The sequence below is a fragment of the Sus scrofa genome, chromosome 7 (assembly GCF_054392235.1).
Source record: "Sus scrofa isolate SSC_HxYL_T2T_F1_AM1 chromosome 7, Sscrofa_HxYL_maternal_Yorkshire_Landrace_v2.0, whole genome shotgun sequence".
Classification (NCBI taxonomy): Eukaryota; Metazoa; Chordata; class Mammalia; order Artiodactyla; family Suidae; genus Sus; species Sus scrofa.
In genome coordinates, this window is record NC_139389.1 from 74,057,787 (window position 1) to 74,070,552 (window position 12,766).

Sequence of the window (12,766 nt, forward strand, 5' to 3'; positions counted from 1 at the left end):
AGCCTATATGGTTGCCAGCTAGAATACAAGATGTAATATTTGGGACAGAGTCATACTGAAAAATGATTTGTTTACCTGAAATTCAGATTTAATTTGGTATATATTTTGGGGGGCATATTTTTATTTTATAAATATGGCACCTTGGAGTTCCCATTGTGGCTTAGTAGTAATAAATCTGACTAGCATTCATGAGGATATGGGTTTGATCTCTGGCCCTGATCGATGGGTTAAGGATCCAGTGTTGCCATGATCTGTGGTGTAGGTCACAGATGTGGCCCGGACCCCGTGTTGCTGTGGCTATGGACAGCGGCTGTAGCTCCAATTTGACCCCTAGCCTTGGAACTTCCATATGCCACTAGTGTGGACCTAACCCCCCCCCAAAAGGCACTTTATTTTTGTGAAATATACCTGTGCTTCTTCCTTCCCCAATTTCTTTTCTAGTTCTGATCAAGTCAAAGTTCTCCATCCCCCAAAGACCCCTGACTGCTTCAGAAGGGCCCATGGTAGGTAACAATTTTCCTTCTTGAGGACCCATAGTCTAATTAAAAAAAAGTGTACCGCTCCCATTTCCGACCACACTAAGATCCTCCCCCCCCCATACTTGAAGATTACCCCACTATTTTAGAGAATTTCTACTGCCTGCTAGCCAAGAAGGTCTTTCCCTTCAGTGTCTTCAGAGTGGAGAGATTGGAATGGATCTCATTGTGCAATATATTCAGGATTAAGACAGAATTATAATCTTTTCTCTAAATCTTATAGTGTCAGGAGGGGCATGGCAGGAAGAATCTGTCATTAGAAAGAGCACAACCTTACTAGTAGCCAATCACAAACACACCTGAAGTTCAGAAGATGGGCAAGCATTTCTTTCCTGTTCCTATTGGGCTATTCTTCCATCCAATCATAGTTAGTCTTGGAGGAAATCTAGAAGGTTTCTTCCACTTGGTTTGCCTTCCTAATTGAAGGCAGGGAGACCTGTTACCTTTCCTGCCTGGGAGGGCAATGGAGTCGCATCATCTCATCTCTGGATGAGGAACTAAGCCAGAGTTGGGCAAATTACAGCTTGTAGGGCAAATCCAGCTTACTGCCTGTTTTTCCACAACTCATGAACTAAGAATGGGTTCTACATTATAAAATGCTTAAAACAATCACATGAAGAATAATATTAAGTGATGTGGAATGTACCAAATTTGAAAGCTATGTCCTGGAACAAAGCTTAACTAACATGAACCTGGCTTATTTTGGAAATGGATTTTTCCATTATTTTCATTTACTTTTTTTGGTCATTGTCAGCTATGCCTTACATATGTACACATGTATATATGTCTGTTAGTGATTTCACCAAGGATAAGAACATAACTGTTAACTTGTCACAGTCTGCCTTCAATTAATACTATTCTCCTTAATATAAACATAAGTCTTACAGTAGTAAAGCTTCCATTTACCTGCCTCCCATTCCTTGTGCTATTGTTTTATTATTATTTTACTTCTACACTTGTTATAAATGCCACAATACCTAATTTTTGTTTTATATAATAATGTCTTTAAAAAACAGCTTTATTGAGATGTAAATTCACATATCATAAAATTCACCCATTAAAAAGTAAGCAATTCATAGGTTTTTGGTATATTACATTATTACTTTAAAAATTCTGATAAAGCATGTATAACAAAATTTGCCATTGTAACTCTTTTTAATTACTTATTTATTTTGCTTTTTAGGGCCACATACATGGCATATGGAGGTTCCCAGGCTAGGGCTCAAATCAGAGCTATAGCTGCTGGCCTACACCACAGCTACAGAAGTGCAGGATCTGAGCCACATCTGCAACCTACACCACAGCTCACAACAATGTTGGATCCTTAACCCACTGAGTGAGGCCAGGGATCAAACCTGTAACCTCATGGTTCCTAGTCAGATTTGTTTCTGCTGCACCACTATGGGAACTCCCATTTTAACTATTTTTTTTTCTTTGTCTTTTTGCCATTTCTTGGGCCGCTCCCACGGCATATGGAGGTTCCCAGGCTAGGGGTCGATTTGGAGCTGTAGCCACTGGTCTACACCAGAGCCACAGAAATGCGGGATCCGAGCCGTGTCTGCGACCTACACCACAGCTCACAGCAATGTCGGATCCTTAACCCACTGAGCAAGGTCAGAGATTGGACCCGCAACCTTGTGGTTCCTAGTCGGATTCGTTAACCATTGAGCCATGATGGGAACTCCCATTTTAACTATTTTTAAGTGTACATTTCAGTGGCATTAATTATATTCAAAATGTGCCACCATCACTACTATCTATTTCCAAAGCTTTTTTCTAACTCCAAACTGAAACTCTGACTTTTAAGCAATAATTCTGTATTCCCTCCTCCCCGTAGCCCCTGGTAGTTTCTGGTCTTACTGCTTCTATGAAGTATCTTATTCTAGGTATCTCATATAAGAGGAATCATAATATGTTTGTCATTTTGTGTCTGGCTTGTCTAACTTAACATGTCCTCAAGGTTCATCCATGCTGTAGTATGTATGAGAATTTAATTTGCTTTTAAAACTGAATAATGTTCCATCATATATACATATATATGGAGAGAGGGAGAGGGAACACATTTTGTTTATCCATTCATCTGTTGATGGACTAGCTAATTACCTTTAAAGGAAATTAAGAATTAAGAAAAAAACACTCCTTATATACTTACCCATATATTTTTTTCCATTTTTTTATTACTCAAATGAATTTATCACATCTGTAGTTGTGTAATGATCATAACAATCTGATTTCACAGGATTTCCACCCCACAGCCTAGGCACATCCCCCCACCCCCCAAACTGTCTCCTCTGGAGACCATAAGTTTTTCAATGTCTGTGAGTCAGCAGCTGTTCTGCAAAGAAGTTCCGTCTGTCCTTTTTTCAGATTCCACATGTCAGTGAAAGCATTTGATGTTGGTGTCTCATTGTATGGCTGACTTCACTTAGCATGATAGTTTCTAGGTCCATCCATGTTGCAAAAAATGCTGGTATTTCATTCTTTTTTTTTTATTTTTATTTTTGTCTTTTGTCTTTTTGTTGTTGTTGTTGTTGTTGTTGCTATTTCTTGGGCCGCTCCTGCGGCACATGGAGGTTCCCAGGCTAGGGGTCGAATTGGAGCTGTAGCCACCGGCCTATGCCAGAGCCACAGCAACGTGGGATCTGAGCCGCGTCTGCAACCTACACCACATCTCACGGCAACGCTGGATCGTTAACCCACTGAGCAAGGGCAGGGACCGAACCCGCAACCTCATGGTTCCTAGTCGGATTTGTTAACCACTGCGCCACGACGGGAACTCCTATTTCATTCTTTTTAATGGCTGAGTAATATTCCATTATGTATATGTACCACATCTTCTGGATCCAGTCCTCTGTCGATGGACATTTAGGTTGTTTCCATGTCTTGGCTATTGTAAATAGTGCCACAATGAACACTGGAGTACATGTGTCTTTGTGAGTCATGGTTTTCTCTGGATAGATGCCCAGGAGTGGGATTGCTGGATCAAATGGTAGTTCTATGTTTAGTTTTCTGAGGCATCTCCATACTGCTTTCCACAGTGGTTGCACCCATTTACAATCCCACCAACAGTATACTAGTGTTCCTTTTTCTCCATACCCTTTCCAGCACTTATTGTTTGTAGACTTTTGGATGATGGCCATTCTGGCTGGTGTAAGGTGGTACCTCATCATGGTTTTGATTTGCATCTCTCTATTAATGAGTGACGTTGAACATCTTTTCATGTGTTTTTTGTCCATCTGTATGTCTTCTTTGGAGAACTGTCTGTTTAGATCTTCTGCCCATTTTTGGATGGGGTTGCTTGTTTTTTTGGTATGGAGCTGCAGAAGTTGTTTATAAATTTTGGAGTTAATCCCTGGTCAGTTGATTCACTTGCAAAGATTTTCTTCCATTCTGTGGGTTGTCTTTTTGTGTTGTTTAGGGTTTCCTTTGCTGTGCAGAAACTTTAAAGTTTGATTAGATCCCATTTGTTTATTTTTCTTTTTATTGTCAATACTCTGATAGGTGGATCTGAGAAGATGTTGCTGTTGTTTATGTCAGAGAGTGTTTGGCCTATGTTTTCCTCTAGAAGTTTGATAGTGTCTGGTGTTATATCTAGGTCTTGAATCCATTTGGAGTTTACTTTTGTGTATGGTGTTAGGGAGTGTTCTAATTTCATTCTTTTCCATGTGGCTGTCCAGTTTTCCCAGCACCACTTATTGAACAAGCTGTCCTTTCTCCATTGTATAGTCTTGCTTCCTTTGTCATAGATGAGTTGGCTGTAGGTGCGTGGGTTGAATTCTGGGCTTTCTATCCTGTTCCACTGATCTATATGTCTGTCTTTGTGCCAGTACCATGCAGTTTTGATGACTGTTGCTTTGTAGTATAGTCTGAAGTCCGGGAGCCTGATTCCTCCAGCTCCATTTTTCTTTTTCAGGATGTCTTTGGCTATTCTGGGTCTTTTGTGCTTCCAAACAAACTTTAAACTATTATGTTCAAGTTCTGTGAAACATGTCCTTGGTAATTTGATGGGGATTGCATTGAATCTGTAGATTGCCTTGGGTAGTATAGCCATTTTGATAATATTAACTCTTCCAATGCACGAGCATGGTATATCTTTCCATCTATTTGTGTCATCTTTGATTTCTTTCATCAGTGGCTTGTAGTTTTCAGAGTATAGGTCTTTTGTTTCTTTAGGTAGGTTTACTCCTAGGTATTTTATTCTTTTGGATGCGATGGTAAACGGGATTGTTTCCCTAATTTCCTTTTCTGCTTTTTCATTGTTAGTATATAGAAATGCTGTCGATTTCTGTGTATTGATTTTGTATCCTGCGATTTTGCCAAATTTGTGGATAAGCTCTAACAGTTTTCTGCTAGAGTCTTTAGGATTCTCTAGGTATAGTATTATGTCATCTGCAAATAGCGATAGTTTTACTTCTTCCTTTCCTTTGGGTTCCTTTTATTTCTTTTACTTCTCTGATTGCTGTGGCTCGGACTTCCAGAACTATGTTGAAGAGTAGTGGCGAGAGCGGACATCCTTGTGTTCCTGATCTCAGAGGGAATTCTTTCAGGTTTTCACCATTGAGAATGATGTTTGCTGTGGGTTTGTCGTATATGGCCTTTATCATGTTGAGGTAGGTTCCCGCTATGCCCACTTTCTGAAGGGTTTTTATCAGAAATGGGTGTTGGATTTTGTCAAAGGCTTTTTCCGCATCTATTGAGAGGATCATATGGTTTTTATTCTTCAGTTTGTTAATGTGGTGTATCACACTGATGGATTTGCGGATATTGTAGAACCCTTGAATCCCTGGGATAAATCCCCCTTGATCATGATGTACAATCCTTTTAATGTATTGTTGGATGTGGTTTGCTAGTATTTTGTTGAGGATTTTTGTGTTGATGTTCATCAGTGAAATTGGCCTATAGTTTTCTTTTTTTTGTTGAGTCTTTGTCTGGTTTTGGTACCAGGGTGATGGTGGCCTCATAGAATGAGTTTGGGAGTATCCCTTCCTCTGCAATTTTTTGGAATAGTTTCAGAAGGAGAGGTGTTAGCTCTTCTCTAAATGTTTGATAGAATTCGCCTGTGAAGCCATCTGGTCCTGGACTTTTGTTTGTTGGGAGTTTTTAAATCACAGTTTCAGTTTCAGTTCTTGTGATGTGTCCATTCATCTTTTCTATTTCATCTTGGTTTAGTCTTGGAAAATTGTACTTGTCTAAGAATTTGTCCATTTCTTCTAGGTTTTCCATTTTATTGGCATATAGTTGCATATAGTAGTCTCTTATGATCCTTTGAATTTCTGTGATGTCCGTTGTTACTTCTCCTTTTTCATTTCTAATTTTATTGATTTGAGTCCTATTTTTTTCTTGATAAGTCTGGCTAAGGGTTTATCAATGTTGTTGATCTTTTCAAAGAACCAGCTTTCTGTTTCATTGATCTTTTCCATGGTTTTCTTTGTTTCTATTTCATTGATTTCTGCTCTGATCATAAACTTTTTATTTATGGAACTTTTTGTTTGTTTACATATGACTGAGTTTGTCTCTGGTCACTTCCTTTCATCCTGAAGAATGTATTTTTAATATTTCTAAATACAGCATGTATCTTCTGGGGACCACACATTTGAAAATATCTTGATTTTCCTCTTCATTTTGGAAGAATATTTTTGCAGGATATAGAATTCTAGGTTGACAGTTTTTTCTTTGAGTACTTTAGTGATGTCATTCCATTGTCTGCTGGATTCCTTCTTTCCTATGCCAAGTCAGTAGTAATCTTTATTGTTTTTCTCTTACATGTAATGCATCTTCTTTTATCTCCTTTAAAATTTTTATTTCTCTTTGTTTTTCAGCAGTTTAATATAATGTGAATAGGTTCTATTTTCTTTGTTTTTATTCTGCTCAGAGTCTGGAAAGCTTAGTAGATCTGTGGGTTTATGTTTATTTTTATTTTTGCTTTTTAGGTATGCACCTGTGGCATATGGAGGTTTCCAGGCTGGGGGTTGAATCAGAGCTATAGCTGCTGGCCTATGCCACAGCCACAGCAATGTCCAATCTGAGCCTCATCTGTGACCTACACCACAGCTCACAGCAACACCATATCCTTAACCCACTGAGCAAGGCCAAGGGATCCAACCTGAAACCTCAAGGTTCCTAGTCGGATTTGTTTCCTCTGTGCCACAATGGGAACTCCAAGGTTGATGTATTTTTTTAATCAAGTTCAGAAAAAACTATGACATTATATTTTCATTATAGTATTTCATTGTATTACTCAAATATATTTCATTATATTACCTCATTCTTTTTTCTCTATTTTAGTGACCTCAATAACAAGCCAATAACAAGTAGGTTGGACTACTTGAAATTATCATTGAGGTGCAGTTGATATTTTTCAGCTTTCTTTTTCTCTGTGCTTCAGTTTGTAACTTCTATTGCCCCATGTTCGAGTTCATTGGTCTTTTCTTCTTTAGTGACCAATGTGCTGAAAAATTCACCCAGCAAATTATTCATTTTAAATATTACATTTTTCCAGTTCTAGACTTTACATAGCTTTTTTTTTTTTTTTTTTTTTTTTTTAAGAGTTCCTATTTATTGGCTGAGATCATCCACTGGTTCACCTGTTATATCCATCTTTACCTTTAAATTCTTGAAAAAATATTCATAGCAGTTGTTTTAAAGTCCTTGTTGGCTGATTCCAATACCTGTGTTATCCCTGGGTCTATTTCATAGCAGATCTCCACCTTGGAGATAAGGCTCATCTTGCTGCCAATGTAAGGGGTGCCCCCACTCATGTGGTGCCTCCGCCCAGGTGGCTCACAGAGAGGCAGATCCCACGCGGCTGGGTCTGCTTGTTTTGCCCGCTTGTTCCTTGTTCGGTGGGTCTACAGCAGTCACCTCAGACCCAACAGGGCGGCAGCGCTGGCTCCGCTACCCTCCCCCAGTCTCCTGCCCTAAAGCCGTGGCAGCGGCCGGATTTTACATTTTTAAAAGTTCTAAAAAGAAGAAGAAAAAGAATACGCAACAGAGATTTTATGTGGCTCAAAAAGCCTGAAATATTTACTACCTGGCTTTTTATAGAAAAGTTAGTTAAGCTTTGTGATACAGGCTGGAAGGGATAAGGAAGTCTCTGCCATGTGGAATTGTGACTCCAAATGTTTATTTTACTTTTTCTTGGGCTAAATGAAGGTGAGCTGTACTACAGCTTGTCTTTATCTTTATTGGGGCCTTCACTTACATGCTGATGCAGAAGGTAATAATTTGAGCCTATGGTGATACATTCCCTTTCTCTACTGAAATGGCCATGGAAGCATGGAGGTCCTCACATGGGCCAGACACATCTGAAGCCCCAGTGGAAGTGCTTAAGAGAGAATCCTTCTAGCTGAGAAAGGCTGGCCGGAGCAGAGACACTTCTGAGCAGAACACGGGCAAGGCTTTCTCTCTTGTCTGATACTTGCCTGCTGTGAGGACTTGCGTTAATGGGAAGAGAGAATGTGAATATCCTTTCTGCTGAGTGGTACCTAGAATCCTCTTCCAGGTCTTTGGGATGCCCTTGTGGGATGGGAGCATGTTTTATGTTAGGTACTGGTCATGAGCAACCCGGTTTATTATCTGTGTGGCTTTTAGAACGTCTGTCAGCCTTCTTATGGCAATCTCTCCAGAGGTTGCAAGTCTTCTCTTTTTCATAATGGCCTAGTGAAAAGGGGCCGAGATATCACTTTCCTCCAGAATTTCTTTATCATTCCTTCTGTTCCATATTTAAGTGCTATTATCTGGAAGTTATTCTTCTCAGCAATAATTTGAAAGAAACTTACAGAGGCATCAAGCAGAGGAGACACCTTGCGTAGAATCTAAATGGGAGAGAGATTGAATTCCAGGTTAAAACTCCAGTCTGTTCCTTGAAACAGAGGCCTATAGATGAGAAGGCAAATAGAAAACAGTGGGTAAATATGCTGGAATGTACAGTGGGTAATGGATATTGAAGGATGATCTTGTCATGCATGTTAAACAGATACTTTTTATGAGTTTAAATTTAATTAGCATCTGGAAATTAACAAGGCTAGAAAGAAGGGCAATGTGCTTTTTAAGTGATGGCGATGGATAGGTTTGGAGTGTGTAGATAAATGAAGATTTAATTTGTAATACATAATGAGCCAGGTGCTTATAAAATAATTTGTTTTTCAAGTTGCTATCACAGAATAAAACAATGGAACCATCTGAAGTCAGGCAATGACTATTATTACAGTTTTTCTTTGGTTGAAAATCAACTTTGTAGGTGGATATTGATTTGTTCAAGTTGGATAATGTAAATGTTTTCATTGTGATACCCTCTGTTTCTTCTTTAAGGGATGGAGCATAAAAATAAGTTTGGTACTATATCTTCTGCATATTTATCTTAAGAATATATGTGTTGGATCAGGGTATGTTCTGGGAGGAAAGGGGAATGGACTTCTGCACCTTCTCTTCTAGAACCTTTTAGTGTTTAGAGCATTTGTTTTATGGTGCTCTTTTTGGCGGAGGGCCTGAGAAATGAACTTGAACTAGAGGTGGAAGAAGGGATCCAGTTCAGTTTGAAAGCTGTATCATTTCTATTTTTCCTTTGGTCCTAAACTGTATGGATCTCAGAGTTCCTGTTACGGTGCAGTAGAGACAAAACCAACTAGGAACCATGACATTGCAGGTTTGATCCCTGGCCTCGCTTAGTGAGTTGAGGTTCTGGCATTGCCGTGAGCTGTGATGTAGGTCACAGATGTGGCTTGGATCCCACGTTTCCCTGGCTGTGGCTTTGGCGGGCTACAGCTCCAATTTGAGTCCTAGCCTGGGAACTTCCACATGCCTCGGGTGTGGCCCTAAAAAGCAAAAAACAAACAAACACCCCTCCCTCCCAACAACAACAAAACTATATGGGTCTCTCTAAAACATGAGTGGAGGTTGCCCTTTGTATCCCAAATGGTGCTGAACTGGCGTTGAGATCAGGTGCTCTGGCAGGAGACCCACGTGTTTGGGTGAAAGGCAGAGGCAGTCCCACCCAGGAGAGCTTGTTCCCTTGATAAGGGTAGCCCCTTGTACTGAGCTCGGCATGTGTGGACAGGCCTGAGTGTGTAGATTTTCTACTTCATGCATTGCAGGAGGTGAGAGGGGAGTGCTGTTTCTTGAGGACTTAGTCAACAGTTAAGTAGCTAAAGAGTTACAGGGGATACCCATACAGACAGTGGCTCATATGAAGGAGGTGCATATCTGTGGCTTAGGCTTACCCAGTACATTCTGCTTCAAGCTTCAAGCATCAACCTGGCAACTGCCTTTCTCTCTTTTTCTTCTCAAAGTTGTGCCTTGTGAACTGAGGGAGAGTCATCTTGAACGGAAGCGGAAGACAAAGCTGCAGTGTTTTCATTTTTGCTAGGAATGAATTTGTGTTTCTATTTTTCATTTTCTTTCTCTTATCTCTTTCCAAGGAAGTGCATTTTAGGGTGTGTATCTGAGAGTGTGTAGGCAAGCCGCATATTCCAGGGAGATTCGGTAACTCATCTGGGTCTCTAGGCTTGGGGCAGGGTGTGCAGGGCCATCTCCTGTGGCTGTGCTCAGACCTGACGCTGTGGCTAGGTCTACCCGGGGCCTGAAAAATTCGGTTCCCAGGCCCACCTCCCGGAAATTCTGACTTGGCCATTTGGAGAACCTAGGAATTTATGTTTGAAGAAAAGCACCGAGGTGCATTCTGTTGGGCAGCTAGAGTTGGGAACCTGAGAGCCAGTACACCTGCAGCCTGTACCTGGGAGCATGATCTTCCCAGCACGTGGAGACTCTAAATGTCAGATGACACGTACAGTCATGAATTTTGGCATCAGAACTCCTTTGCCATCTTTGGGCCCTTATTATCTCTTCGATCTTTTCAAAGCACCAGGTTGGGCCTCCCTCTGCTTTCTACACCTGGGAATCTTCCACATGACACAGGTATTGGGGGTAGGAGCCAAGGTAAGACCCAGACTCTGGGACCAGGTTCCTGTAACATGTGGTCTCTCTGAGAGGGAGGGTGAGTAATCTAGACCAGGCAGGGAATTACACGGCAGGACCTTGGGGGGGCTTCCTGCACTGGGCCCCATCGTGCTCCAGGGAACTCGGCCGCTTTCCTGCCAGCGGGAGATGATGAGGTCAGTTCTCTGAAGGTTCCACCCTGGAAAAGGAGACGGTAGGAAGGTGACTGGAAAATGCTGTTTTAAAATGTGTGGGACTCTCATAGAACCCTAGAGGGAAATAAATTTTGTAACTTTTAAAAATTATTATTGTTCCTAAATTTCCACAGTGGAGAATTAGGGACTAGTTCCTGTTCAGCTTTTGTGTATTTGACGTGGGATCTCTGGGGACTCAGGGCGCACTACGGGAAGGGCAGGGAAGAGGTGTTCCTGCCCCTCAGGGAGGGGTCAGGGGACCCAAAACAAGAGCCGAGATTTATGAGGTGTCTGCGTGTAGTTTAAAGCAGGGTAGGGAAGCAGTCCAGCTCTTCGTCTACAACCCTTTGTTTTGAGATAAATTTAAACAGGGCTGTGAAGAGAGTTTCACGTTTGTGCAAGTGCCTTTTACGAACAATAGTTTCCAACCATTTAATAATGACCTTGGCAATAATGACTTTCAGCCAAACAGCACAAGTCTCAATCTGTCCCCGGCTTTGCCGAGAACACTTCCTGTGCTCCTTAATCGCTTCTCCCATCTGGGAAGGACCGGGCTCTCCGGAAGACACCTGTTTTCTTGACTGTTATTTTCGAAGCTTGGATCCCTGGCTGGATCCGAATCGTTGTAAGTGAGGAGATAGGGGCCAGAGGGTCAGGCTGTCTGTCCTGTGGGATAGAAATCACGAAATGTGTGTGAGATACAGCCATCATCTCAGCTCCTGCTGGTGAATTTTCATGTGAGGCTGGGTAGGGTTCAAGGACTTGTTTTTGTAAAGGTGAAGGAATTCACAGAGAAGGCGAAAAGTAAGATTGTGAAGAATGAAAATCAGAACTAGAAGAAAAAGAAACATAGCGTTAGAGGAGGGAAAATAATTTAGTTTAGAAAAAACTTATACGTCCTTAGGAGATCGGCACTTGTATTTAGATCATCCAGTGTATCCGTGAGCAAATTTCTTGGTACTTGGTAAAGACAGTGAGGCTTAAATGAACAAGGAAAGAGCCAAGTTTTCTGTAAAGCTTCTCATGCTTGTGGGGTCTGAGGACTCAACATTACTAGAGGGAGGTGGAGTTGAGGATGGATGGGGTAGTGTTACTTGTTTGGTCTTTTCTCAGTCCCTGTCTTATAGCAGGAGTTATCGGTGAAATGGCCCCAGGCAATCCCCAGCAAGGGCCTCCTGGCTTTAGCAAATCTATCCTAACAGCGTAATTCACTTCCCAGCATTGGCAGGTCACATCTGGACAACTTCCCACTAGAGTCTTGGTGCCTGACCCTCTCATGCCTCTAAGAGGGAAGCTTTGTGGGACAGCGGTGACTCCCCAACATGGAAGAGCCACCGTTGTCTTGGGCATTGCAAACATCCCTGTGATGTGGGCCTAGCAGGGAGCAGAGAGTTGGTGCAGGAAATACCAAAACAATGTAAAACCAACTCCTGTCTCCAAGTACCATACTGCCCACATGCAAATTTACCAAAAAAAAAAAAAAAAAATTCCATGGAAAAAATATAAGAATGTTTGTTCAAGTAAGTTAGAACTGATAAACTTTTAACCAGCAACAGCAGAGTCCAGGAGTGATTGGCGTGTGAGGGGAAAGCAGAAATATTCTAAAAAGGAGAGTTTAAAATTCAAAGCCGGGTAACATAATAATAGCAATACCATTTAACCAGCAGGCAACAACGTATTCAAATACTAAGACACTGTTCCTAAAACTCAAAGCTCATAGAAGAGTTGACCTCATTTGTTGGGGTGTTTGTGAGATATGAGCATCATTATCCTGATGTTGTGGACAAGGAAATGGGGGCTCAGAAGGCCTGAATTGTTGTTTCCAGCATGTTCCATGGACAACAGTACAGAACTCTGATTGTAGGATGAAGCCTTGATCTGTCTCGGGAGCCCAAGGGTTCACCCTTTGCCTCCCACTAGCCTTTCTTCAATATCTTTCTGAGGCTTAACTATTACATTAATTGGGTTACTATACTGGTGTCTTTTGCTGGGGGAGAAGTGGCTACATAATTTTTGGAGAGTTATAAAACAGTATGTCTGAAATCATTTCATCTTTGCACATTTATACATGAAAAAAAGATATATGCCAATTTATTAACAGTG